Below are 27276 nucleotides of genomic sequence, written 5' to 3' on the forward strand. Positions count from 1 at the left end.
TATATATATATATATATATATATATATATATATATATATATACACACACACACACACACACACACACACACACACACACATACACACACATACATACACACACACACAATGGAATACTACTTGGAAATGAGAAAGAATGAAATCCTGCCATTTGCAACAACATGGATGAATTGGAGGGTATAGTCAGAAAAAGACAGATATCATATGTTTTCACTCATATGTGGAACTTGAGAAACTTAACAGAAGACTATGGGGGAAGGGAAGGGGAAAAAATAGTTTCAGAGAGGGAGGCAAACCATAAGAGATTCTTGAATGTGGAGAACAAACTGAGGGTTGATGGGGGGGAATGGGAGAGGAGGAAAATGGGTGATGGGCATTGAGGAGGGCACTTGTTGGGATGAGCACTGGGTGTTGTATGTAAGCGATGAATCATAGAATCTACCCCCAAAACCAAGAGCACACTGTATACACTGTCTGTTAGCTGACTTGACAATAAATTTTAAAAAAAGGAGTCAATTACTAATATTAACAGCTAGACAGCTGCCAGATGTTTCAAGGGTACCCAAGACTGAGGATGGTTTACATTCATATCAATATGGCCTGCCTTTGGTGCATTTGATCCCCATGATCATTGTGCTGACAGCGCCTGCTCTCTTTCAGACAGTGGCCACTCAAAGACGGTGTGCATTTCCCACCAGCATGCATTTTAGTGACCTCAGTTTTGAGAGCTGAAGAAACAAATGGTATACGTTGTGGAGGCTACTTTCTAGAAAGGTTCATTTGTACAAAATTAAAGCTTCATATATGAATTCGTGTGAATTGCATTGTGTGTGTGTTTGCTCCTAAAATACAGGTAAGTCTAGTTTTTGTAAAATGATATGTGTTCTTTTGTTTTGATGACCATATCCAGGACTTTTGTATTCTTTTAGAAGTTAATTTTAATAGTTGTTATTGATTGATTTAGGTGCAATACTCTGAAATACTCTGAATACGTGAATTCCTTTCATTGGCTATTTGACGGGTGTAATCAAGGAACTTAAAATCTCATAGATATCATCAGAATATATAAGACCATCTGATTATGCAAGTCTTTATTTACTTCAGAAATTTGACATTTTGGGCTGCGATTCGGTATCAAAGTAAACATTGAAAGAAAATGTCAATGTGTTTAGGAAGCGAAAAAGAAGTATAATTTGTTTGGAATAATAATCCCGTATTTATAAGAGCAACTACCCATCACTCACAGTTATGTCCCTATCTGTAAACATCTATCTATATAACATTCTCATTTGTATCTCTAGTACATTTTTTATTGTTACTTTCTCCCATTCTTTCATAAATTTTGGGCATATTTTTGGAGATCTTCAAAAGGAGTTTAGGTACTTTATGAATGTACATTAGAAGTCATTGACTTCTTATCGATCATATGTTTAATATTATGTATTTTTCTATTTTAAGTTGGTTTATAAATTCTTAGGTTAACTATTTAGAAAGTACTTGGAATGTGTTTGTCAGCAAAATAAAATCCCTAAGTGTTGTCCATTCTAGTTTTGCTATAGCTTCAGTGTGGTATAATTTATGTATAATAACACCTTTTCAAAGGAAACGATTTGTTGATATTTGACATATAAGGAGTAATGAAGCTATCAACACAGTAAGAGAATAAACACACTCCATCACTCCCAAAGTTTGCTCCTGCTCCTTTCTAAGCCATCTGTCCTCCTCCTTTGAGGAGGCATTTGAAAGTCTCCTGGAGATTGCTTGAGGGTTTGTAAAGATGATTCTTTGTGACAGATATATTGTAAATGTCTTTGATGGATTCCTCGTTGTCTCCAATATTATTTCAGCTTCTCCATATTTTATCCTACCATTTCTCTCTTGGCTCTGATGTGTTTGGAATTCTGTGGAAACATAACATTATTACTGCCTCCCTGGGAATTTGTGCATTTCTAATTTACCTCTGGAGAACTGTATTTGCTGTTAGTATACTAAAGTACCTTATATTTTTTAAATCATAAATAAGCAGAAAATTTTATACTCACTGTGCCTTTATATGCACTCAGTATTACAAATTTCCTTCTAATCTGTTCAATTTTCACTGTCATTTAGATTGAACTATTTAAAAATTTCTGTAGAAATGTCTTCTTTGACCCATATATTTTTTAAGTTCAAGTGTAATGTACATACAATGTAATATTAGATTCAGGTGTGCATTACAATTCTACAGTTCTTTACATTTCTCAGTGCTCATCACCTTAAGTGTACTCTTGATCCCCTCTTTTGCCCATTCTCCCACCAACCTCCCCTCTAACCCATGTGTTCTTTAGAAGCTTATTTAATCTACAGTGTTTTTGTCATTTTCCAGCTATCTTTCTGTTTGTGAGGTCTAATTTGACTCATTTGTGGTCTGAGGACATACTTCCTATGATTTCTGTTATTGTGGCTGACCAGATGTATCTTATGGCCGCAAATATGGCCTGTCTCAGTGAATGTTCTATGTGAGCTTGACAGGAATGTATAATCTTCTGTTGGATGAGGTATTCTACAGATGGTAATGGATCCAGTTGATTGGTGGTGCTGTTCAGGTCATATGTGATCTTACTGAATGTCTGTATGCTGGATCTGTTGGTGCCTGATAGAGGGTATTGAATTCTCCAGCTGTAGTAACAGATTCAGCTCTTTTCTACCAGCAGTTCTGTCAGTGTTGGCCTTGTGTATCTTGACACATCGGCATGCACATTAGAAATTGTTGCGTCTTTTTGGAGAACTGACTTCTTTAGCATTGAAGTAACGCCAGTCATTATCCCTGACAATTTTCCTTACTCTGTAGTGTGTCTGAAGGATAATTTCACTGGATACAGACAGTTTGATGTTTAACACTTGAAATATTCTCTTCTTCTTGATTGTGTGGTTTATGAAAAGAAGTCTCAGATATTTCTTATCCTTGTTCCTCTTGGGTAAGGTGTTCTTGCTTCCTTCTCTCCTTACACCCCCATCCCCTGCTCCAGATTTCCAAAGCTGTTTTAATTATCTGTAGTTGAATATTATACATTAAGTGTAGTTGGTGGGTTTTTTGTTGTTGTTGTTAGTTGTTTGTATGTTTGTCTTGGGTATTTGTCCTGCTTTTGATTTTTTGAGAATCCTGGATCTGTGATTTGGTGACTACTATTTACTTCGGAAAATCTCAGTCATTATTGCTTCAAATATCTCTCTTTTCCATTGTCATGGTATTCCTAACGTGTGTGCTACACATTTTGCAATTGTCCCACTGGTCTTGGGTTTTCTGTGCCATATTTTTAACTTTTTTCTTTGTGTTTCCTTTTTGGAAGGTGCTCCTGGAATTTCTTTAGGCTCAGTGATTATTTCCGTAGCTATGTTGAGTCTGCTAATCCATCAAAGGCATTTTTTATTTCTGTTATGGTGCTCTTGATATCTCGAATCACTTTAAAGTCTTAGAGGTTCATCTCTCTGCTTACATTCACCATCTCTTTTTGCATGTTGTCCACTTTTTTTCATTATCTGCATTATCATAGGAATGGAAGTGGTTTTAAGTTCCCAGACTGATAATTCCTACATCTCTGCCATAGGAAGTGTGATTCTAGCGTGTTTTCTGTCTGTGTTCAAACTGTGTGGTTTTTACTTTACTATGCCTTGTAAGTTGTGTTGAAATGTAAATGTTACGTGCTGGTAAAGAAACTGAGGTAAATAGGACATGAGTGTGAGGTTTTTATATTTATCTGGCTAGGGGTTAGGTTGAATTTACTTCCAGGTGAGACAGGAAGGAGAGAGCCCTGGCGTTGAGTATTTTCCCTCACCTATATTGCTTACTCTTTGGGAAATCCCCAGTTAGTCTCTTAGTTCCTCTCGAGGGCAGATCTTTTCTGGAAGAACAGAATACTTTGGAATTTATTTCTAAATGAGTATCTCCCCCTCCCCCTGCCACTGTAGGACACTTGCCTTCACAAAGAAACACAACTATTAAGTATTTTGTGTGTTCATATTCCTTTTCACTTCCCCAGCCCGTGGGGATGGGTGACAAGGGACAGGGAAGCTCAGAGGTTCCTAAGTGGCTTTTTGATAGCATGATGATATTCCAATATCCTGGCAAGAGTGTAGGGCTGGCCTCAGCCTCTCATCATCCTTTAAAACTTTAGAATGGGGAACTATGTTGATGGTGTCAAAACAGGATCATGCCTAGATTTGATTGGGCTAGAATTTATCAAGGGTGACTGAGGTCTGCAGAGCACTTTTTGTTCTTTTGTTTGAAACACTAGCTGTCATTTCTGTTGTTGCTTGTGCTTTAGCTGTAGCCGTGTTTTATTCTTTTTCTCATTTGGTGGCTTCTATTTCGTTTGTAGCAGTCTGGAAAAAATCATGGCACCTGATGTGCTATAACTCTGTATGAATTAAGTAAACAGCCAACTCCATGTAAGATTTCAGAAGAGCTTTCTAGAGAATGAAAGAAGTATATCTTAGCACAAAGGTTTTGCTCTTCCTTCCTTCTCTCCCTCCCTCCCTCCCTCCCTCCCCTCCCTCCCGTCCGTCCTTCCTTCCTTCCTTCCTTCCTTCCTTCCTTCCTTCCTTCCTTCCTTCCTATTTCTTTATTTCAGTATTTAAAAATAATCCTAGTTCTAAACTTCAGTGTGGATACTGGGTTTAAAAAAAATAAGTGAGGGAAATGATGATTTAGTGCATTTTTTAAATGTCTGTATTATCAATGGTCAAAATTGAATAGGCTGAATGTTCACTTAATATAAACAGATTTTTGGTTCAAAAAAAAAGCTATTTACGTTGTGCTCTTTAACAGAAATTGTGAAGTACCATGACTTAAATAGGAAGTTCTAACTTTTTCTTATTTTTTAATCCTGTGAATTAATTATGCAAAATAAAATTATTGTAATTTAATTGGATTACTATTTTGCTGTTTATCAGGAACTATAGGTTTTTACTAATAATATGTTTTGACAACAAATTTAATTTTGTTTTTTCCCCTCTTAGAGCCTCGAGGATATCATGGTAAGAATTTAAGCTTTAGTTTTCTTTGCAGTATTTTCTCAGTACCGGTGTTTGATGTGGGTTTTTTTTTTAAATGTTTATTTTGAGTGAGAGAGACAGAGTGTGAGTGGGGCAGGGACAGAGAGAAAGGGAGACACAGAGTTCGAAGTGGGCTCCAGACTCCTCGCTGTCACTACAGAGCCCGATGGGAGCGTAGAACCCATGAACCTTGAGATCATGACCTGAGCCAAAGTTGGACACTCAACCAATTGAGCCACCCAGGTGCCCCTTGATACGCATTTTAATTCAACTAAGGATAAATATGGTGACTTCTCATGTCTAATTGACTTGTTAACTCTTGAAATTCATCTTTCTCTTCCCTGTTTGGAGCCTAAGTGACAATGTGCAGGGAGTTGCCATCTCTTAAGACATCAGGAGGAGGAACACATCACCAGAGTAGAGGGAATGAAATGAGTGTAATTTTACATAGAAATGGTTAGGAAACAAGTGATGATATGGGCCTGAGGTTTGGAGTGAGTACTTTGCCATGACCTGGCTCTTGGTGACATGTGAAAATGAGAAAACACTCTATCTACAAGCCTATCAAGAAGCCTATGCTTAGAGACGAAGCTAGATATTGCCAGGTAGGGTGTGCGTCACAAGAGAGGTTTAAACCATGGTTTGAGTCTGAGCTGGAGGGAGCTGTTCATGCCAGGGTAGAATGAGTGGAAATGAATTTGTTGCAAATGGGGGTAATGTACTCTGCATGGGCTCCATAGACTGTGGTGATTCTATGGTGCTGTCTGTTGAGAGCCAGGGTGGCTGCCTGACACTTAGAAAGCCCTCAAATTGAGGCTGGTGTTTATCCCTTTGAATGCAGTGGTGGTGGCAGTGAGAAGAGTGATCTCAGGGCATGAGAGCTCTCACACTGGGCCAACAGAAGAGAAGTTTGCACTTTATGGTCGGATGAGATGATTAATCCCGGTTAGAGGAGTCTGTTCTAGAGCTTACATGTGTTATCCACCTGTAATTGGGTGCTTCATGTGTGTTGAGTAATATTCCTGTAAGGTTGGAGGGTAACATTCTCATGTTGGGATGAAACAAGTTTGTGTTCTAGGAATTGCCATTAATCCAGATCCTCCAGCCACTAAGTGTAAAGCTGAGATGGTACCTGTATGTTTGATTCCAAAGACTTTGTCCTCCAGGGCCTCCAGTCTCGGGTTCATGAAAGGCAATCTGTGAGCAGCAGGAAGTCATCCAAGGCCTTTGAGTAGTCAGTCAGTCAGCAGTTTGAGCTTTCCTTGTGTGGAATTCCAAATAGCACCTGGGGGGTCTAAGTGGCTCAAATCGAGACTACATGATGGTTTTTTTGTTTTTGTTTGTTCCTTTATTTGCAGGGACCTATCTATCTGTACCTTAATAATTGGAGGAGAGAAATGTAAGTTGATAGGATTTGATTTTTCTGTTTCATCTCTGGTGGTGACCTAAGTATTTGAAATGATTGAATTCTCCAAGAAGGGTGCTTCCAGATGGGAGAAAAATTGGAAGATATTTTATTGTGTTTCTCCATTTTGGACAATATTTTAAATAGGAATCTCATTGAAATAAGGTTTTCTTAGGTTTAAAATGCTGCTAAAACTTCATTTCTTCAGGCACAACGGGAAAGCTAAAATGTTAGTTACACCCACCTGTCAGATCCTGTGTCTGTGCTGCTCATACATTGGGATTATTCGATGTCACTGGTTTGGTAACAACCTTAGAAAATGTCTTATCTCCTTTTAGTTAGTTTACAGTGAATAACTGAGAAGCTCAATACTTTTAAGAAAGAAAACAGAGAACTTTACTTGCTGAAGAAATATCCATTTGGGAACAGAAGGTAGCATTGCCCTTTCAGATATTTTTTGTGATTTCATTTTGGTTACTTCCACTCTGGAAGATCATCCTACTGACCTATTTCATGTGTTTTGTAAACAGTACCAATTCAAGACAAGCTTCACAAATGTAAAGAGCTACCTCTTTATTTGTGAAAGGAGTCATACATTAGAAGACAGGTTTATCTAGCACTATGCTTTTTTTAAAAAATTCTGATTCCTTTTTTGTGTTTTATACAACAGTGAATTAAGGAAATGTCTTCAGGAAACTAAGAGAGAAAGTAAGTTTCCCTCTGATGAAGCTCTTAAATTGAAGGTAAGAATCCCTTCTTTGCCTGGATTGCATTCTAAAAACACAAGTAAAAGTAACAAATTATTATTACTCATTCAACATGTTTTGTTGAAGGAGAACATCAAAATAGTGGAACACTTTAATGAAATTAAAAAAAATAGTGTTTATTAATTTTTTGAGAGACAGGGAGAGACAGAGCACAAGAAGGGGAGGGGGTAGAGAGAGAGGGAGACACAGAATCCAAAACAGGTTCCAGGCTCTGAACAGCACAGAGTCCGACACAGGGCTCAAACTCACAAACCACAAGATAACGACCTGAGCTTAAGTCAGATGCTTAATTGACTGAGCCACCCAGGCACCCACTTTAATGAAATTTTAAATGACACCTTCAAAGTGCACTTGCTACCTTGCAAACTCAGAGAGAGAGAGAGAGAGAGAGAGAGAGGAATGTGAAGAATCAGGAAGTGGTAAGAGCTGGCTGCTGAGTTTTACTGTAATTTGGCTTTGGAGGCTTTTTGTTCATTGGGTGAAGTGAGCACAGCATATTTGCTTGCCATTTACCACAGTAGAGAGTAGGCCTCTGGGAGCCAAACCTCTTTCTGAACAATGAGCTAGAATTTCACTAGGACCACCAAGATGAGTTTTGCTATTTCAAGGACTAGGAGTTATCTTTTATTTTCACAACTAGGTAATTATCACATCATTCCACTCTGCCCTCCAAGATATGTAGAAAATACCCAAATATAGTTGAGACACAAAGGGTGATAGCCAAAGTGTATAATCCTTTCCTTTAAAAAAATATTTTAAAATTATTCTTTATGAATTTTTTAAATTTTAGTGAGAGACGGCATGTGAGTGGGGGAGAAGGGCAGAGGGAAAGAGAGAGAATCTTAAGCAGGACTCATGCTCAGTGTGGAGCCCAACACAGGTCTGGATTGCATGATCCTAGAATCATGACCTGACCCAAAATCAAGAGTCTGATGCTGAACTGACTGAGCAACCCAGGTGCTCCATACTCTCTTTCTCTCTTAATGCTGAACCGTGAATTTTCAATGTAAATGGGGGAGGGGGGATATACACAAACACATACATACACACGTGTATATAAATATATATATAAACATGTATACCACTAAGAAAGCCATTTATGAGTTATTTAGACATGAACTATTTTCCACCATCTTTGTCTTCTAGTTATAGTCATGCCTCAAGGTCTTTGTTTATTGCAATGCATGATCCTGCTGTGTGAGGTACACTCAAATTGTTGTGCGATCAATTTTCCGTGAAAAGTCTTCTCATGTGTGTCTTAACCACAAGGTGCAAATGTTGAATTCAAGGAGGTAGAGCTAAGAGCCTTGAGGTCCAATAACTGCCAACTGGAAGGTATATTTTCTGTTGGGGAGAAATCCCCATGTGATGGCAATGACTTGGTATTGGTAAAGGAAAGAATACCTTCATGCCTTCATGGTTCTTGCCCTTTTTCTGTCTCACCAAAATCAAGGCACAGGTCATGTGCATGTTTATCAAGAAAACACCTTTTTTTTTTTTTTTTTTTTTACAGAAAATAAAAAGGCCCTGGAAGACAAGTGTAATGCATTGAGGTCTGTGAAAGCAACAAAGGAAGCAAAAGTCAAACAGCTGAAGGAGAAAGCACATAACCTGGAAGAATTCTATGAACAAAGAAAAGTGCCTACAGAAAAGTAAGATGTTCATGTGAGAACTGTCACAGGACTGCATTGTATGAAAGAATGTGGCGGCCAGTAGAGATAATTATATTTCTTTTGGAACGGGGTCCAGAGTATTTTTGCCAAATGCATTCAGTAGAATTGTGCCTGCCCTTCCTACCTTGCTTTCTGTAACATAACCTGCATTTTCCTTTCTGTCCTAAGTGCTTGTCACACATTGTGTCATGTATTTGGGGTGGAAGAGGGAAGGTACAGCATAATAATATTGATACCTGGATCCACTCTGGATCCACCTACATTGTCCTATAGGTTTTAGTCCCATCACACTGTTTTGTCATCCAGCAATTAGGTCATTTTTGTTTAGGACCAGACAGGGGTCAAAAATGTGTGGGGAAAAAATTGAATTATCTTGCTGCAGAAATAATAGAAAGTGGAAAGTTGGAAAGTGGGTAGGGGTGCCACCAGTACTGGATCCCTGCATCCGTTCTGCCAGTGAGATTGTTCACTGCAGGCCCAATCCCTAAGAAAGTCGAGTTGTTTCCTGTCCCCTGATTTTTTAAGTGTAACTCCTCTGAGTCTTGACCAAAGCCTGCAGCTTTACTAGGGCTCATCTTTGCTGGCCGCCCCTGAACTACACTTGTTTACTTCTAAGTCTCTGCCCAAAAGTTGTTCAGCTTCTTTGCTGTTCAAATGAATGCCCCCCAAATCAATGATGAGTCCTAGGGAGACTGGGTCCAACTGCCAGCCTGGCTTTGTCCTGGGCTTCCTTCTTCTCCATCTTGGTCTTGTGTGTCTTTGTGGGGTTGTTAGATATTTGGTGCGTTCAGTCACATGCTTCCTCCTTTGTACAGTATTTCCTTTTGTTCTCAGGAGGAGATTGGGGACTTTAGAGTCCCTCATTCATGTTGGAAAGGAAACTCTTCCTTCTCTTCCCTGGAGACTCAGCTTTATGTTAGTCCTTCCCACACCTGGGGTTAGGGCCTGCTCTGTCTCACTGGCATCTTGTTTTTTTTTTTAATTTGTAAGCTCTTTCTGTGAGTGGGTACAGCACCCTGACCACCTCTCTGTCTTCAACCCCTTACAACAGAGCCACTACATTACAACCACTCCAGAAAGCATTTGCTGAAGGACTGCCTGAGAGGCCAGAAGGAAATGCATGTGCCTTTCTCTGTCTAGTGCTTTTGTGTCAGTTTCCAAGAGATACTCAATTTTGCATGTGATTCTTGAGTATATCAAGTGTCAAGTTGAAACCCTCTAAATCAACACCACAAACAAAATAGTCTGAGGGTAACACAGCAAACCAGCTTTGCCAAGCATTTCCTTTTGCTGCCTTCACTATCAATGGAATGAGTCTTGTTAAAGTAGATTTGGCTTCATGAATTTGAGGGTTTTCCATCTGAAATCTGTTTCCTGGAAGTAAACCCAGACTGTGACAGTTCATATCAGGTTGTACGTCAGGAGATGATGTTGTTCAGGAGATGTTGCCGCTCTAAGATTGGCCTTTTCCTCCACCAGGATAGGTGAAGGTGGAGGCAGGGGTTGCAGTCCTGAACTCTGGCGATATCTGGGAGTGAGCTGCAATGTTGGTGAAGCCATATCCTGGAAGGTCGTCTTTCAGGGTGATTGTCTGTGTCATGGTACAACTTTTAGACTGAGAATCAGGGCTCCCCATGGAGGTGTAAGACTAGTGATGATCCCCTGCTTCATCCTAATGGGAATAAGTTGGTCAGACATGGTTTTTCACTCACTGATGAAATGAGTCTTCACCATCTCAAACAAAAGACCAACTCTGGGAAGGCATAAAGTACAATGTTGTTTGATGACTTTATGATAAAGGAGAGGAAACAGAGAACTAGAAAGTTCTGATAGCAGAGACGTGGCAGCAGACAGAAGTTGAATTTTCTTGAACTTAAATGGGGTGTTCATTTCTTTGATTGTGTTGTCAGTCTGTGCATGTATGGGAGAGGTGGGGGAAGGGATATTTGCATAGGCCTTCAAGAGTGCTGGGAGGTAAAACGGGGGATCTCCTGGACCTTGGTCCTGACTGTGTATATATCTTTCCTATCTTAGGAAGCTGAAAATGACACTGTGAACTGGCGGCAAAGAAGAATCAGCTGGCCGCTGCAGGTAAAATTTGAAAATAGCTACAGAAGGGGAGCCTGGGGGGCTCAGTCATTTAAGTGTCCAACTTCAGCTCAGGTCATAATTTCACAGTCCGTGAGTTTGAGCTCCATGTGAGGCTCTGTGCTGACAGCTCAGAGCCTGGAGCCTGCTTTGGATTCTGTTACCTCTCTCTCTGTCCCTCCCCTGCTCATGCCCGCTCTTTCTCTCTCTTTCTCTGTCTCAAAAATAAATAAACATTAAAAAAAAGAAAATAGCTACAGAAGAAATAAACAAGTACGAGTTCAGCTACTAATTACCAGAAGCTCATGAGACCTCTGTTCATTTTTTTGTTTTTAACCTTTTTACAGTGTGTAAACTCAACATAGTAATATAAACAAAACTTCAGAGGACATATGCATAGAGTATTAACAGATAAAGAAGGTAAGTTTTAGAAAGAACAAAACAATTAAGTTTCTAAACATTTGCGGATCTCAAGCAATGGCCAGACTACGTGGAAACTTCGTCCATGCCAACACTCCTCGGGGGTGATAATCAAGTGTCATAACCTATAGGAGAGCAGTGTGTCGTACCATGAATCATACCCATCAACATGGTAGTGCCATTTCATGGCCCTTGTCTTTGCAACCCTGGGAAACGTGGTGAGGATATAAGTTAAAGAAGAATAGAGTTTTATGATAAAAGACACGTCACATGATGAGTTAGGGAAAGATTGAAAATGGGAAGGAATTCTATGAACGCTGAACCCTACGAGCCTGGAATACTGAGTAAGGAAAGGACGTAACCATAGCTTTGATCCTACTGTACATTTATAATCATGTGAAATGTGTTTCACGTGTAAGAATAAATTGTATCGGGACAGATATGAGGTTGATGGGAACGTGGGCAGATTATTTAAAATCATACCCAATATTGGGTCTTATCTGACGAGAGCAATTGTAACTCACAGGCAACAAATTGAACAAACACGGGAACAGCTGCAGCAGGCAGAGCTCACCTTTAGACACTAGGTAACCTGAGTTCTGCCTGACATACTGAACCCTTAGCATCTCACGCGGGTGAGTGTAGTGGCTCGTGGGATCCCTAAACATGGGCTTTTCGTTGTTGGCTTTTTCAGCTCGCAGTTCATGAGAAGAATGCTTAGGACAACTAGGTTCTTGTTTCCTCCTCTTTCTTTGGTGCGCACTCTGGCACGACTGAAGGTGGATGTGTTTTTTTCTCCCCCAGATCAAGACTCAGATCTGGGACAGGGAGATGGTGGAGCAGGGCAGGGAGGTCGCTTACTTGAAATACAGGTGTGGTCATTTGACTTGCATTTTTATGGGTGTTTCCAGGGATGACGCCTGCACTGTTAGATGTCTAGTAGACGACGTGGTGTTGCAACTCTTATAGAAGTCCATATTTTTCTGTATCCAAGACTGGACGGGATGGAAGCAAAGAGGCTGCCTGAGGGATACACAAGGCAGAAACCAATGGCTGCAGGACCAGAGATTCAGAACCCTCCAAAGAGAGGTAAGAAGCACGTTGTGATGTGCCCCAGTCTAATTTCTGCTGTGCAGCCTGTTCCTGTGGGTGATCATCGTGTGGTCTGGAAAGAATCACAAGCACTAAGGACGGCAGGTGGTCTGAAGGGGTGACAGAAGGGTGTTCTCCTCTGGTGCCGCAGACAGTGAGGCACTTGTCCCTGTGACTGGTGGAGCTCATGCCCCTTCTCTGACGGTGACCCTCCCACCTCCTCTAGCATCCCCCTGTCTGAAGAGCCTGGGAAGGATGACAGGACATGGGCCTCATCCTTCTTCCCACCCGGACTCAATGCGAAGACTTTAGTTTATTTGAGGAGAAGGCCATTTATTCACTATTTTTAACGGTCTTTATTTTTGTTTGTTTTTGGGAACTGTAGCCCTGCATCCCTCAATTCAAATTCCATAGAGCTTAGCTTAGTCCTCTGATGGTATCAGTGCAACCCTGAAGCTTCACTGCTAACTTCTCATAGTTCTCCTTTTCTCAATAGTGTAAAATTAGTCTTTTGTTATATAATAACTGCTCTCATGTGGAAGGCAGCTTGTAGATAAGCTGAGAGATTGAACAATTCGCCTGAAGTCTGAGGAAACACACCCTTCTTGAGGATTCATTGAGGATATACACCAAACCAGTATTCTCAAATTTATTCTTTTTTTTTTAGGTTTATTTATTTTGATAGAGACATAGTATGTCTGGGAGGCATAGAGTGAGAGGCAGAGACAGAATCCCAAGCAGGATCCACACTGTCAGTGAGGAACCCAAATGCTGGGCTCGAATTCACAAGCTGTGAGATCATGACCTGAGCCAAAATCAAGAGTCGTGTGCTTAACCCAAGCATTAGCATTGAGCCACCCAAACGTGCTCATATTTATTCTTAATCTGTAATGAAATGGTGATTCCCATGATGTATACTGAGAAACCTCTGTTTTACTGATGAATTCTAAATTGCTAGTTGAGCCTGACCTGTCCATAGTTATTTGATTAATTATGAAACAACATGGACCAGGACACCGTGAGGTCTTTATCAAGGTGAGGGGATGGTTCTCCCCCTTATCCTTGGGGGTCACTCAAGGCATGTGGGATACCCTCTGCCTCTGGTCAGGGACCTGAGTGTAGGGAGAAGATTAAGATATTTGAGGAAGGAGATGAGGGATTGTTTTCATTCTGCAAATTCCTCTAAAAGCAGAATAAACCTCTGTCCCTTCTAGGGTCTTTGGTAGATCCAGAAACTGCTGAAACCTCTGTGAGTTAGAGCAGCTCTGACTGCACCAAGAATGCAGACAAGGACAAGGTAAATGCTGGGGCCATTCTCAGTTGTAACTCTTTTGGGAAACTCTCATCTTTATGTACAGCACGCTCTCCCGGCCTTGTCTCGTTTTGCGTGTTGTGTGATATGTCTGTTTTCCAAACGCACACTCATAACCCAGGAGCCCACAGGCTTCTCAATTTTTAGTCTGTCAGCTTTCTGCGGTAAGTTTAGAAGCCAAAAGTGCTCAGAGACGGAGTACCTTAAGGTTTTTCCGTGAGTTTCAGGAAATAATGAGAGGAGGATGACTCCACACTCCAAACAGAGGTCTCCTGGCCTGGGTGACCCCTTCCAGACCTCACCTCTGTGGGAACAGTGTGGCTGCTGTGAATCTTCCTTTCTTGATTCTGGGTAGGAGATGAACCTGTTAGAAACGACATCGTGACTCCAACTTTATATTTTGTGCCCTGTGCCATTTAGAGTGGTCCTAGATAAAGTCAGTGTCATCACTTATCACCTTCCCGTCTTTGTTGGTAAATGAGTTGTCTGGAATCCTTCCAGCTATATCTTAGGTAAAACTAGTTTGAACACTGTGTCCCTCAGTTGTGTTTCTATGAGCAGTTTCTGGTTGTGTCCCCAGTCACTGTTAGAGCTGATACAGTCTCATGACACATACCAGGAGTTTTATACCAAAACACTTGCATGAAATCTGTTATGTGAATTTCTCCCTCTTTTTTTCTGTTGCACATAATTACTGTGTCCTGTAGTATGCTTAAAGTCAGAATTCCCTATGAATTAAGATGAACACATCTGAGCTTTGTAGACCTTCACCACAAGTAACTTGTTCCTCACAGAAGACTCTCATTCCTCTGCAAGATTCCAGGCATCCTCCACTCCCCAGAGGTCTCAGAGGCCTTTGACAACACTTCAAGAGGGAAGACTCCTTTCTCAGGGAGAGGAGCAGAGGAGGCACAGCGAGGGTCCGGCTGCAGAACGTTTTGCCAGGAGTGGCTGTGATTCCATGAGCAGAATATGAGCCATGTATTCCCACTCATTTTTTTTGTGTGTGTGTTCTTAATATACCAAAAGCAGAGCATCTGGAGTCGCTGTAGAGGAGGGATGCAGGGTGAACCTGGACATGGATGGCTGCCTGTCTGGAGAATGCTACTTCATTAATCTGTAATTACTTCTGTTAACCCTCTAGGACAGGACCCTTGCCAGTTTACTTCTGCAGACATGGGCAGTGATGTGTGGTGGCATCCAGTGGCAGGGACAGAGTTTTCAGGTACTGATGCTATTCTCTTGGATCCTGGTGGCAGAGAAGGTGGCAGGTGCTGACACCTTCTTCTCTGGGTTACAGCTGCTTTTGGTATTGGTGCTCTTGTCTGGCATAGGGATGTAGCTGTGACTTCTGTTCTGCAGGGCAGTCTGGATCCTGGGGACCTGCTCCGTTAACTGGACGATTCTGCATGCCCTACCCTGGAGACGCCCCGCCCCCATGGACTATTAGGCACGTCCACCTCCTGAACCTTAGTGGCCCTGAAGCCACCCAGAACCCCTCCACCTGCAACACCTGGTAAGATGATCTGAGCACTGGGAGTTGACTTGTAAAACACACTCACCTTATTTTTGTTGCTGTTAGGTCTTGGGCCAAGGTGCAGAGAAGGTACCACAGACCACTGTGATGCAAGGGGAATGTCTGCTGCCATTACCACATTCCTCAAGTTTCTCAGGATCTCATCTTTGTCATTTCCCCCATCATGGGTGGGTACAGGCGTCTCTTGTGGAGAAGGAATGGGGCCGTATGCAGCAAATCAGACATAGCGCCTCAGCAGAAATGCCCTGTACACAGTCCACATGCTGGGATCTGTGAGGCATGAGGCACAACGTAACGTATGTCCATCTAGTTGTGCCCCCAGCCATCCATAGTTGTTCGCTGAGTGATGAATACATCTGAATCAGGGCTTTTAGGAGTCTTCATCGAGTTATAAGGGATGGTTCTTCAAGTTCTTCTTGGGGATCACCGGAGGCATGTGGGACACCCTGTGCATGTAATTTGGGATCTGACTGGGGCAAAGAGTTTAAGTTGTCGGAAGTATGAGGGGAGGGTTTGTTGTTTTGTTTTTGGTCTCCAAACAGTCTACTCAAGTCAGAATAAACCTCCATCCATTCTAGGGCTTTTTGCAGGTCCAGGAGCAGGTGTCACACCCAAGAGTGACATCGACACTGGCTCTGCCAAAACTGCCGAGAAACACAAGGTAAATGCTGTGGCCATTTTCAGTTCTGTCTTTACGGACATCCACATCTTTCTGTACAAGACACTCTCCTGCCATTGTCTCTGGTTTGTGTGTCGTATGGTATGCCTGCTGTTTTTGTTTTTTTCCCAAATGCAAAACCTTTACCGCCGAGTCTACGGGCTTCCCAGCTGGCATCTGTTTGTGGTAAGTTGAGCAGCAAAGCGTGTCTAAGGGTGGGGACCATAGGGCTTTTCCAGTGTGTTCCTGGAATAAATCAAGGAGGATGACACCACCCTCCACTTGGAAGTCTCCTACTTTGGCTCATTCTCTGTGGATCTCCTCAATGTGGAACCATTGCTCTTGCTGTTTCTTCCTCTCCTGTTTCCTTCTATCGAGGGTTTTAACGTGGTCAGGAAAGTCTGTGGGTATCCTTACAATTTGAAAATGCGAACTGCCTTCACTCCAACTTATATTTTTATATGTGTCATTTAGAATGGTCTTAGACAAAGTAAATGTCATACCCATTAGCATTTTGGTAAACATGCTGTCCAGAATCCCTTCAGGTGTGCCCTGGGTATAAATACTCTGAACTATAAGAGGTGGCATATTTGTCATAGAAAACGTGTACTGGAACTTAAGTTGTGAAGAGGAAAAAATCCAAAATTACCCGTGTGGCAAGTCCCCACAGTGTCCTTCACTTGTGTTCACATGAGCACGTTATCTCGTGTCCTGTGTCACAGGTATCACTAAAACATGGAAACTTACACCAGACATCAAAGTGCGTTTGTGTTAAGTTTGTCTTTTAGAATTTCACCTCATTTTTCCAGAGGACACAATTACCCTGCAAAATGTACTGTACTTAAGCTGAGAAGTACCTCTGAATTAAAAGAAGTTAGACGAGGGGCGCCTGGGTGGCGCAGTCGGTTAAGCGTCCGACTTCAGCCAGGTCACGATCTCGCGGTCTGGGAGTTCGAGCCCCGCGTCAGGCTCTGGGCTGATGGCTCAGAGCCTGGAGCCTGTTTCCGATTCTGTGTCTCCCTCTCTCTCTGCCCCTCCCCCGTTCATGCTCTGTCTCTCTCTGTCCCAAAAATAAATAAAACGTTGAAAAAAAAATTAAAAAAAAAATAAAAGAAGTTAGACGAACCCAACTAACATGTATAGGTTACCTGTTTCTCTAAGAGCATGCTTTCCCAGGCCCTCTACAGACCCTCAGGATCCCCATCTCCCCATGTGTCTCTGTGCCCATGGATAGCACTTCCAGAGAGGAGGAGACCCCATTGTCGGGACAGAAGTAGATTGGGCACAGGCAGGGGCTTAGAGGCAGAGCTTTGAGCCACGAGGGCTATGATTGCATGTGTGGACACTGGCATTGTCATTCCTTTTTATTCTGTAGTTCTTCACATACACATAAGCAGCTTCACATACACATAAGCACCCCTCTGTGGTGGAGGGGGATGAAGGGTGGAGGGTGATCCTGGACAGAGGTGCCTTCCTATCTGGAATATGCTACTTTGCTAGTTTGGTATTCAATCTATAAATCTTGTATGAAAAGAGCCCTTGCTGTTTCAACATTTCCAGACACGTGGAGACACTAGTTTACCCCAATCACCTGGTGGTGGGGAAGCTAGTAGGATAAGAGCACTGCTGCTTTGGCCTTCCGCTTTTTGCTGGTGTTGGTGCTCTGTTCTGTCCTATGAACATACCTTTCATTTCTCTCCCGCAGGCTATTATGTATTCAAGAGGGCCTGGTCCTTTCCCAGGATCGCCTTGCAGGCTGTTCCCCATGGACCACCCTTCACCACCAGTCATGGGCTATAGGCCACGTCCCCCTCCACCACCAGCTCCTCCACCTCCTCTATTTGTTAAGATGACCTGAACTGGATGAGAGGCTGGTAAAGTATATTCACCTTCTTCACGATTGACTTTGTGGGAATGATGTAGAGATGGCTGTGAGTCTTGGCAATGCAACTACCAACTGCCTGAGGACACTGTAGCATATCTCAAGTTTCTCAGGACATACATACAATGGGCAGTGTCATTTCCCTGTAATATGGTGAGCTATACATTTCTCTTGTCAAATGAGAGGATTTTTTACACAAAAGCAGACGTATCAGCAGCACTGGTGCATATTTTGGAGACACAATGTTTTGGGTTCTGTAAAGAATGAGGCGCACCCCTAACTTTTAGAGCATCAGATGTCCTGTGTGAAAGAGGGACATGCATTAAATGACGCAGACCTTGTGATCACCATAATGGAAACACTGGTGAAGGATCCAGTGCAAAAATGGGGGAGCCTTGAATCATACAGGAATAGAAGGGAAGTTGAGCACAGTAAGCAGAGTTTGAGGAGGTGCAGAGGGGAGGGTGTTGGGGTTAGTGAGATGCAGTTGGAGGTCATTCCTGGCCACAGCCTGAGCAGGGAGTGTGAGGTCCACACAGAGCCGCTATGTGGGGTGGCTCTCAGTGCACAATGCAGTGTTCATCTCCAAAATGTCAGTGTGTTGCCAAAGTGCACGCAGGTAATCATTTAAAAAGATTGTCTCCCTGGATTTTCCTGAAGGTTCTGGGTATTTGTGGGGGAAAAAAAGCCCTGGAGATATGGGGAATTTAACTTGGTGTTATGAAAATGCTGTATGCCCAAGTTCCTATCCCTCAGTGAGACTAAAAGTGGAGACAGGATCTAGATCAGCTGAGTGCCTGCATTGGCCTTCAGCCTGAGTCAGACTCAGGCCCACTTAGTGGGTCAACCTACAATTCAGGGTTGGCCAGAAATTGCCCCCGCTGGACCCCTGTCGTCTCCTCAGACTTCTCTCACAATATCCTGAGGTTTTGCCTGTGTTACTGCTATCTCAGCCCTAATACCAGTTCTCAGTGGGACCTACACAGAGGCTCAGCTGTGTTTTCTGTGAAAACGGGTAATATTTGTTTCTAAGAACATTTTAAAAAGAAGACATTATATACATAAAGCATCTGCAAAATCTCTGGGAAGTGTCCACTCACCCTTCTCACAGTTTCAATTGAGATATCTCCACACAAAGATCCTCCAAAAAAGATGGTCATGGGAGTTCATTAAACTAAGACTGTTAACAACTCAGCCCAGGGATTGGGAATCACGGTTTTAAACAATAAGGTAAGGTCCCTTGTTTTTCTATTAAAATTCGGGCCCTGCCAGACAAAGAAAGAAAAGATAATTATGAGCCTGTGTACATTCAGAGATCCAGATCTGAAGACAATCATTTTCCATTACATATAATCTCACAGATGCAGCCACACACTAAAGTGTTCATCTGAGGTCACAGCCACAGATAAACTACAGAAGACAGAATGCCTGTAGGAAGACATAAGATCAGAGGGAAATACCCAAACTCTCTTTGCCTTATAGGACAACTCTTGAAATTTGAAGAGGACTGTGCACGGTGACAGACTATGGTGTTGTGTTTGTATATACATTTTAAGAAGGTGTCAGATCTGCCTGAATGCTTTCCCTGCCCATCCTGTCCCCTCCACTTTGTCCTTCCTACTGTCCCCTAAACCACCTGTCATCGTTTTCTGTGTCGGCGTCTGCTTCTAGACCCATCTACTCTCACTCCCCTTCGAGTGCACACAGTGGGGTTCCTGTACACACAGGTAACAAACTGGCAGAAATAGAGGATAGAAGATCACCCTTTGTGCAGGGGAGCCCGAGGGAGTTTTCTGGGGTGATGGGACCTTCCTATATCTAGATTGATGGGGTGCTTATGCTCATTTATTTTAGAAATATTCACTGACTCCCTGGTGCCTTGGGGTCAGATAGACAGGTATCTGTCCCTGGGAAATGGCGGAGTTCTAATGGTGGGGAAGGATGAGGGACCAGCAGTGACTGTGGGAGAGGAGTGAGGAGGCCACACATGGAGTCAAACCCTTGCCCAGGGTGCCAGGTCTCCACAGACAGCACCACGTGTAGGAGGGCTCTGAGGAGCAGAGATTTCTGGATCAGACCTGTGAACTACATAATCCTCCTGCAGTTTCCTCACTGAGGGAATGGACAGGGTAGAGGCCAGCAGCTGGAGGACACCCTGATCGTGGCTGGATTGGAGCAGAGGACCTGGGGGATTGAGTCAGAGAAAGGGACAGGCAGAAGGTAGCGACAGGGAGTTTGAGAGACAAAGGGAAGGGAAGAGAAGGGACCTTTCTCTGCTGACTTCACCTACATTTCTGTGTGACCAAAAGGAGACTCTTGTCTCCAAGGGTAGGGAAGAGGGCTGGCAAAAAGAGTGACATTCTCAGCTCAAGTGCCCAGGATATCTGCCTTGCTCTTGAGTACCTAACACAGGAAGCCCATGCTTTCTGTCATGGTTGGAACTGCAGCTCATACCATTTAGTGAAAATCAATCCAATTATGAATCCCTCAACATTAAAGTACTGAAAGAAAATTAAGTGAACAGACTGAAAGATACAGCACAGGATAAAGTCCAAAGGTACACTGACTGCAATACTTACAGGAATATAGTCTATCAGAAAAGAAGTTAGGTACCCCAGTGCAGTCATTCAGACACCTGGGCAGTATCTGAAAATGTAAAAAAAAAAAAAATGTAGTCCTTACTTCAAAAGCAACATTAGCACTAGACACAAAGGGATCATGATTTAAGGTTTAGAGAGAAACCATATGACTTCATGGTGCTGTACCCATGAGATCAAGTCTCATCAAATTATACCCTTTAACTTGAAGGCTATTTGTTATATGTAAATTATACTTCATTAAAGAGAGTTTCAAAACATAAAATACAGAAGCAAATGTGGGAAAGTTCCTTTCTAATCCTGAAGTGCGTGCGTGATGGGAGTCTGACCATGTCTCAACAACCCGAAAGATGAAGAGATTTAAAAAAATTAATAATATTAGAGTAAGAGGACCCTGAGCTCACCCTGTCCCATGTTTTCAACTACGTAACATCCACATCCAAGTCCATAACCACAGAGCGATCCAAAGAGTGGCAGAACAAACTCCACAACTAAATAGATAGAAGCTGTACCTGAAAGGTTAGGAAGGTCAGAAAGGTGGAGGGCGGCTGCCTGCAGAGAGGGCAGAGAAAGTGAGCCCTCACACCAGGGAGCTCACACAGGGAAGACTAATCCCCAGAACCTTTGGCTTTAAAACCCAGGGGGGCTGAATTCCCTTGGGTTTGGATCCTGGAGCTTTGGAGGTCAGCTGACCCAGCACTGGGTGATCCAGGAGGATGAGTGATAGCCAGGTCCCTGCCTGTGTAGAGAGGCAATGTAAACATGGCATTTTACACAGTGCCAAGGCAACAGGAGGCAGATCTGTTCATGCTGACTTCTGAGTGGTGAGGGTACTTTTCCAACAATGAGGGAGCTCACAGGGACCATTCCCTCCCCCCCCCCTCGCCCCACCCAGATTAAGCACAGAGGCACTTACCAGGGAGTGGACCTACAAAGACGCTTGCTACCCTACGTGCTAGCTGTGTGCCAGTCCCAAGAGTTCTCTGGGGGACTCACCCACTCCAAGCCTGCTGGCCTCAGGGCAAACTGTTAAAACTGCATGGGCACCTTGTCTGGCCAGCTGCAGGCAAAGCTGCCACTGCACACTGTGCCCAGCTGTACCACACCCAGCTGTGTACCCCCAGCTACCCTCATCTGTCCCACCCCCCCCCACCCCCCCCAGCCCCTGATGCACTCTGTGCACAGCCTTGAGCCCCTGGTTGCCCTGGTCCATAGCTCCCAGCCACCAAAGGACAGCTGTGATTTGTTAACAGAATCTTGGCAAGTCAGAAGGAAGTGACATGACATGTTCAAAGTGCTGAATGGAAAAATCAGCAGCCAAGAATATTCTATCCAGCAAGGCTATCATTCAGAACAGAAGGAGACAGAGTTTCCCAAACAAAAACTAAAGGAGTTTGTATCACTAAACCAGTCCTGCAAGAAATATTAAGAGGGACTCTGAGTGGAAAGAAGAGACCGAAAGTGACAGTAGAGAGGTAGGAAACACAAATCCAGTAAAAATGAATATTTCTGTAAAACATCAGTTGAGGAACTCACAAAAATGGATATAAAATATAATTATATTACCAAAACATAGGGAGGAGAAAATAATGAGTTCAGAGGTAAATGACCATCAACTTAATACAAACAGCTAAAAGCAAAGAAATTATGTAAAAACCTAATGGTCACCATACATCAAAAACCACTCATAAATATGCAAAGAATAAGGAGAAAGAAATCAAATCACTAAGGTAAATCAACAAAACATGAAAGAGAAAGACAAGAAAGGGTTGAGAAAATCATTAGAAACCACAACAAAACAGGTAATAAAATGGCAATACATACATACAAATCAATAATTAATTTGAATGTAAATGGAATGAATGCTCCAATAAAAAGACATAGAGTGTAAAAATGGATGAAAAAACAAAACAGATTTATATGCTGTCTGCAAGTGACCCATTTTAGACCTCAAGACACCTACAGATTGAAAATGAGAGGATGTCAAGAAACATCACACAAATGAAGGTCAAAAGAAAGCCGGGGTAGCAATACATGTATCAGAGGGGGGAAAAAAGAGGACTCAAAGAAAATCACAAATGAGAGGGGCACCTGGGTGGCTCAGTCGATTGAGCCTCCGACTTGGGCTCAGGTCATAATCTCACACCCTGTGAGTTCAAGCCCCGCGTTGGGCTCTGCGCTGACAGCTCAGAGCCTGGAGCCTGTTTCAGATTCTGTTTCTCCTTCTCTCTCTGACCCTCCCCCATTCATGCTCTGTCTCTATCTCAAAAATAAATAAACGTTAAAAAAAATTTAAAAAAAGTAAAATCACAAATGAGAGAGGAGAAATCACAGCCAACACCTCATAAATACAAAAAATCATAATATTATGAAAACTTGTAAGTCAAAAATTTGGACAATTTACAAGAAACAGATAAATTCCTAGAAACATATGTTACATAAACTGAAACAGAAAGAAAAAGAAAACATAAACAATAGCCAGCAAACAAATTGAGTCAGTAATCAAAAAACTCTCAATCAAAAGTAGAGGAGCAGGTGACTTCACAGGTGAATTCCACCAAACAGTTAAAACATGGTTAAGACCTCATCTTAAGCTATTCCAAAATATAAAAAAGGATGGAAAACTTCCAAATTCATGCTATGAGGCCAGCCTTACCCTGATACCAAAACCTGATAAAGAGTCCACTAGAAAAGAGAACTCCGGGCCTATACCCTTGATGAACATGGATGAAAAAAATTCTCAAATACTACCAACCAAATTCAAAAATACCTTTAAAAAATCATTCACCACAATTAAGTGGCTTTGTTCCCAAGCTGCAAGGTGGTTCCATATTTGCAAATCAATCACTGTGATGCATTACATCACTGGGAGAAAGGATAAGAACCATATGATCAGGGCTCCTGGGTGGCTCATCCCTTGAAGCGTCTGACATTGGTTCAAGTCATGACCATATGGTTCATGATTCAAGCCCTGTGTTGGGCTCTCTGCTGACAGCTCAGAGCCTGGAGCCTGCTTCAAATTCTGTGTCTCCCTCTCTCTCTGGCCCTACCCCACTCACATTCTGTCTCTTTCAAAAATGAATAAATGTTTCAAAAAAAAATACGGTCATATCAATACATGCGGAAAAAAGCATTTGACAAAGTACAACATCCATTCATGATTATAACCCCCTAAAGTAGGTTTACAGGGAACATACAGCAATGTAATAAAAGTTATCTATGAAAACCCCGCAGTTAACATCGTCCTTAGCGGGGAAAATCTGAGAGCTTTTCCTATAAGGTCAGGAAGAAGACAAGGATGTTTACTCTCACCACATTTCATAAACATAGTACTGGAAGTCCAAGCCACAGCAATCACACAAAAAAACAAATACAAATCTGGAAGAAGTGAAACTTTCACACTTTGCAGATTACATGACACTATATATAGAAAACCCTAAAGAGTCCACCGAATAACTGCTAGAACTGATAAAATAAATTCAGCAATATCACAGGATACACAATCATTGTACAGAAATCTGTTGCATTTCTAGACAACAATCATGAAGCAGTAGAAAGAGAAATTAAGAAAAGAGTTCCATTTACAGTTGCACACCAAATAATAAGATATCTATGAGTGAATCTAACCAAAGTGGTGAGTGACCTATACTCTGAAAACTGTAAAACAGTGATGAAAGAAATTCAAGATGACACAAAGAAATGGAAGGACATCCCATACTCATGGATCAGAAGTACAAATGTAGTGAAATTGTCTATACTTCCCAAAGCAATTGACACAATTAATGCAATCTGCATCAAAATACCAACAGCAGTTTTCACAGAACTAGAACAGTCCTAAAATTTGTATGGAACCACAAAAGACCCCAATCTTCAGAGTAAACATTCTTTATGTGAAGTGATAATTATGGATGGCATTATGCCTCTGGATCTTCTGCTCCAAAACACATGACCTCTGGCCTAAGCATATGAACAAACGTTAGACATATCCCAACCAAGGATCATTCTGCAAAATACATTCTACAAATGTACCCTCAAAACTTTGCAGATTATGAAAAATATGGAAAATCTAAAAATGTTTGTGACCAGGTGGAGCCTAAGGAGACAGGATGACTAAATGTAATATGCCAGCGGGGATGAGTCTGGAACAGGAGAGGTTAAAACCAAAGAAATCTGAGTAAACATATAAATTTTAGTTAATACTACCATATCTCTTTGGGATATTGATTATGATAATGTACCAACTCATATGACATCAATAGTCAGAAAACAGTCTGATGTATGTGGAGACTCAGTACTATCTTCCCAATTTTTTATTGGTAACTAGAAGCCCATCATGAATGAAAACATTAGTAATCATGGTTTTATTTTTCAATACATAATATTATATAACTAGTTCTAGTATTAGTTACTAGTGATGGCCATGTACCTATTCTTGTTGTTTTTACTATTGTTTAATTTAAATAATAGCATTCATGGTACAGAAAGCTGAATGCATGATAAACACTTCATAGAAACGTCTACTTCACATATTTTAAGATAACGTATGTATATACCACTGGGTATGTAAATTAAGTGTTTTTCTGATCTTGAACGAACATGTCATTGAATGGCTTTCCATAAAGGTGGTTATCCTAGATAATGAATGATACTCAGATTTTACAGGATGTACTCACATCATGCCTGAACATTGTCAAAAATAAAAATATACACACGGCCAGATGAATCATTGTGACTGGCTCACTTATTGTAAAGAATCCTTGCTTTAATATTTTCACGCATATTTTTGGCAGGAATACAAGAGAATCACATATCTCCAAATCAAAGAGATATTCAAAGACTTGAATAATGATAGGGAGTTCAAGGGGTTAGACTTAGAGCCACAGAGTTGATCTTCACCTATGATTGGGACATGGCCACAGTTTCACAGGACATGATCATTGGGCCGGCAGTGATGGCTAAAATATTATTTAGGGCTATACATTTAATTAAAAAATGTATGTGTAAAAATTTGGGTTTGGAATGTTAAGAAAAATCACAGGCCCAACGTTACTTATGTTAAGACCCCATGTCACTAAACCTAATTTCATTCCTGCAGGAATGTAACCTTTAACCAGTCAGCAAAGAATTTCGTAGTCAGTGCTGGAAATTTAACTGATAGATCCCTGCCATTCCCCTCAGAGGCAGTCTTGCCTAAATAAGGTATTCCGTGCCACTAAGTTTTTTTTTTTTAAAGTTTATTTTTAGAGCGAGAGAGAGTACATGCAAGGGAGGGGCAGGACGAGAGGGAAAGAGAGAATCCCACAACCATGAGGTCATAATCTGATCCAGGATCAAGAGTCAGACACTTAACCAAGCCATCCAGGCACCCCAAGATTGTGAGGTTTTAAAGGTTAGCAGGCTTGCTGGGATACAGCCCCGAGGGCACTGGCCTACTCCTGAGGAGAAGGCAGCAAACAACTTGCAGGCAGATGGCATGGAAACAGTGATCTGTACAACGCCTGTTGCACACAGTGGGGAGATTATGTACTCATCGTGGAGAGCATCCCTGAGAAGCAGTGTTCACAATGAGGAGACAAAGAGCTAGGACAGAGGAGCTGCGTGGTGCCATTTCCCTGCTCTGCCCCCGCTCCCCCTCCCCCCCTCCCCTCTGGCATAAACACAGAGCCATCTGCTGGAAACAAGGCAATTCCCACACTGGCTGCCCAAGGTGCTTACACCAACCCCAACTTCTTGTGCTCTGGAGAGACTGGCCTTCTAGGTCATTCAAGCTTGCCTCAGTCCCAATGGAGCTGGCCCATTCCCCAGAAGACCAGTGGAATCCCATGACCACACCACCTCTCTTGACCAGACAGTTATGCAGGACTTCACTTCGAGTGGCAGTCGTTTCAAGTCTCATTAACAAGCAGATCAGAGCAGACCTAGACAAGTCTCACCACATTCTGGCCAAGGACCATACATTGCCCATACAACTGGCCTGAAGGATAGTGTGGCCAGAACACAAAACAGTGCATGCAACACACACCAAAGACAATCCCTGATGTGCCAGGCCCTGGACACTAGATGATCTCCTCTTCATAAAGCAATTCATCTCACAGGCAGGTAACATAATGAGCTTTGGTAACACAGAGAAGACAAATACTCAGCTAAAATGCCAAGACAAGAGGAGCGCATCCCAGATGAAAGAACAAGATAAGATCATGGCCAGAGAAATGAAAGGAACACTTCCAAACTCATTCTATGAGGCCAGTATGGCCCTGAGTCCAAACTGGACAAAACCCCACTAAAAAGGAAAACTACAGATCAATTTCCCTGATGACCCTGGATGCAAAAATTCTCAACAAAGAGTAGCAAACCAGATCAAACAATACATAAAAAAGAATTATTCAGCACAATGAGGTGGAATTTATTCCTGGGATGCACAACAGATTCAATATCTGCAAATCAACTGATGTGACACATCACATTGATAAAAGAAAGGATAACAACCACAGGTTCCTCTCAATAGATACAGAAAAACGTTTGACAAAATGCAGCACCATCCTTTCTTGATGAAAAAAAAAAACACCTCATGAAAGGAGGGATAGGAGTATCATGCCTCAACATGAGAATGTCCAGATATGAAACAGCTAATATCATCTTCCATAGCTAATATCTTCAATGGTGAAAAACTGAGAACTTTCCCCCTAAGGTCAGGAAAACGACAGGGATGTCCACTCTCAGCACTGTTATTCACCATTCTGTTGGAAGTCCTAGCCTCAGCAATCAGACAAAAAAAAAAAAAAAAAAAAAAAAAAAAAAAAAAAAAAAAAAA

The 27276-nt window shown here is 42.0% G+C and overlaps 2 long non-coding RNA genes across 3 annotated transcripts in view; one reads left to right on the forward strand and one right to left on the reverse strand.

Moving 5' to 3' along the window:
* The first annotated feature begins 430 nt into the window (after window positions 1–430).
* Window positions 431–18084, forward strand: LOC121016104 (uncharacterized). 2 transcript variants are annotated; one of them, XR_005784109.1, is made up of 12 exons: window positions 431–5016; window positions 8720–8858; window positions 10914–10970; window positions 11914–12117; window positions 12192–12259; window positions 12382–12476; window positions 13694–13776; window positions 14936–15016; window positions 15154–15307; window positions 15374–15495; window positions 15919–15989; window positions 17692–18084. It is a non-coding gene; the product is annotated as an uncharacterized LOC121016104 (long non-coding RNA). The 2 variants fall into 2 exon arrangements; XR_005784110.1 differs by lacking the exons at window positions 431–5016; window positions 13694–13776; window positions 14936–15016 and adding an exon at window positions 6217–6433.
* Window positions 18085–18845: 761 nt separating this feature from the next.
* The window catches only part of LOC121016105 (uncharacterized), a 34637-nt gene continuing 26206 nt past the window's right edge, over window positions 18846–27276 (reverse strand). Inside the window, exons 2-3 of the long non-coding RNA XR_005784111.1 lie at window positions 20448–20514; window positions 18846–19133 (exon numbers count right to left, since the gene is read on the reverse strand). This is a non-coding gene — a long non-coding RNA (uncharacterized LOC121016105). The remainder of the gene's footprint in view (window positions 19134–20447; window positions 20515–27276) is intronic.

This window comes from Herpailurus yagouaroundi, unplaced genomic scaffold (assembly GCF_014898765.1).
Source record: "Herpailurus yagouaroundi ecotype Mexico unplaced genomic scaffold, PumYag 208, whole genome shotgun sequence".
Classification (NCBI taxonomy): Eukaryota; Metazoa; Chordata; class Mammalia; order Carnivora; family Felidae; genus Herpailurus; species Herpailurus yagouaroundi.